Below are 2,500 nucleotides of genomic sequence, written 5' to 3'. Positions count from 1 at the left end.
TATCCAGTCTGGAACAGAAACTTCCAAATATTCTCTAACTCAACTCAAGTTATTCCACTCATGAAACAACTATCCAGTCTGGAACAGAAACTTCCAAATATTCTCTCACTCAACTCAAGTTATTCCACTTATGAAACAACTATCCAATCTGGAACAGAAACTTCCAAATATTCTCTAACTCAACTCAAGTTATTCCACTCATGAAACAACTATCCAGTCTGGAACAGTAACTTTCAAATATTCTCTCACTCAACTCAAGTTATTCCACTCATGAAACAACTATCCAGTCTGGAACAGTAACTTTCAAATATTCTCTCACTCAAACTCAAGTTATTCCACTCATGAAACAACCATCCAGTCTGGAACAGAAACTTCCAAATATTCTCTCACTCAAACTCAAGTTATTCCACTCATGAAACAACTATCCAGTCTGGAACAGAAACTTCCAAATATTCTCTCACTCAACTCAAGTTATTTCACTCATGAAACAACCATCCAATCTGGAACAGAAACTTCCAAATATTCTCTAACTCAACTCAAGTTATTCCACTCATGAAACAACTATCCAGTCTGGAAAAGTAACTTTCAAATATTCTCTCACTCAACTCAAGTTATTCCACTCATGAAACAACTATCCAGTCTGGAACAGTAACTTTCAAATATTCTCTCACTCAAACTCAAGTTATCCCACTCATGAAACAACCATCCAGTCTGGAACAGAAACTTCCAAATATTCTCTCACTCAAACTCAAGTTATTCCACTCATGAAACAACTATCCAGTCTGGAACAGAAACTTCCAAATATTCTCTCACTCAACTCAAGTTATTTCACTCATGAAACAACCATCCAGTCTGGAACAGAAACTTCCAAATATTCTCTTACTCAAACTCAAGTTATTCCACTCATGAAACAACTATCCAGTCTGGAACAGAAACTTCCAAATATTCTCTAACTCAACTCAAGTTATTCCACTTATGAAACAACTATCCAGTCTGGAACAGTAACTTCCAAATATTCTCTAACTCAACTCAAGTTATTCCACTCATGAAACAACTATCCAGTCTGGAACAGTAACTTCCAAATATTCTCTAACTCAACTCAAGTTATTCCACTCATGAAACAACTATCCAGTCTGGAACAGAAACTTCCAAATATTCTCTTACTCAACTCCAGTTATTCCACTCATGAAACAACCATCCAGTCTGGAACAGAAACTTCCAAATATTCTCTCACTCAACTCAAGTTATTCCACTCATGAAACAACTATCCAGTCTGGAACAGAAACTTCCAAATATTCTCTCACTCAAACTCAAGTTATTCCACTCATGAAACAACTATCCAGTCTGGAACAGTAACTTTCAAATATTCTCTCACTCAACTCAAGTTATTCCACTCATGAAACAACTATCCAGTCTGGAACAGAAACTTCCAAATATTCTCTAACTCAACTCAAGTTATTCCACTTATGAAACAACTATCCAGTCTGGAACAGTAACTTCCAAATATTCTCTAACTCAACTCAAGTTATTCCACTCATGAAACAACTATCCAGTCTGGAACAGTAACTTCCAAATATTCTCTAACTCAACTCAAGTTATTCCACTCATGAAACAACTATCCAGTCTGGAACAGAAACTTCCAAATATTCTCTTACTCAACTCCAGTTATTCCACTCATGAAACAACCATCCAGTCTGGAACAGAAACTTCCAAATATTCTCTCACTCAACTCAAGTTATTCCACTCATGAAACAACTATCCAGTCTGGAACAGAAACTTCCAAATATTCTCTCACTCAAACTCAAGTTATTCCACTCATGAAACAACTATCCAGTCTGGAACAGTAACTTTCAAATATTCTCTCACTCAACTCAAGTTATTCCACTCATGAAACAACCCTCCAGTCTGGAACAGAAACTTCCAAATATTCTCTCACTCAACTCAAGTTATTCCACTCATGAAACAACTCTCCAGTCTGGAACAGAAACTTCCAAATATTCTCTCACTCAAACTCAAGTTATTCCACTCATGAAACAACTATCCAGTCTGGAACAGAAACTTCCAAATATTCTCTCACTCAAACTCAAGTTATTCCACTTATGAAACAACTCTCCAGTCTGGAACAGAAACTTCCAAATATTCTCTTACTCAACTCAAGTTATTCCACTTATGAAACAACCATCCAGTCTGGAACAGTAACTTTCAAATATTCTCTTACTCAACTCAAGTTATTCCACTCATGAAACAACCATCCAGTCTGGAACAGAAACTTCCAAATATTCTCTCACTCAACTTAAGTTATTCCACTCATGAAACAACCATCCAGTCTGGAACAGTAACTTTCAAATATTCTCTAACTCAACTTAAGTTATTCCACTCATGAAACAACCATCCAGTCTGGAACAGTAACTCTCAAATATTCTCTTACTCAAACTCAAGTTATTCCACTTATGAAACAACTATCCAGTCTGGAACAGAAACTTCCAAATATTCTCTAACT

At 36.2% G+C, this 2,500-nt stretch overlaps 1 protein-coding gene across 1 annotated transcript in view; it reads right to left on the bottom strand.

The window, feature by feature from the left end:
• LOC122250343 (organic cation transporter protein) overlaps positions 1-2,500 on the bottom strand; it is a 21,576-nt gene that overhangs the window by 1,297 nt on the left and 17,779 nt on the right. The gene's annotated exons all lie outside the window — the stretch shown is intronic.

This window comes from Penaeus japonicus, unplaced genomic scaffold, assembly GCF_977035675.1.
Source record: "Penaeus japonicus unplaced genomic scaffold, GWHDUDI00000001_assembly GWHDUDI00000010, whole genome shotgun sequence".
Taxonomy (NCBI): Eukaryota; Metazoa; Arthropoda; class Malacostraca; order Decapoda; family Penaeidae; genus Penaeus; species Penaeus japonicus.
The sequence above is the reverse complement of the archived record's forward strand: the minus strand, read 5'-3'. Positions and strand labels throughout refer to the sequence as shown.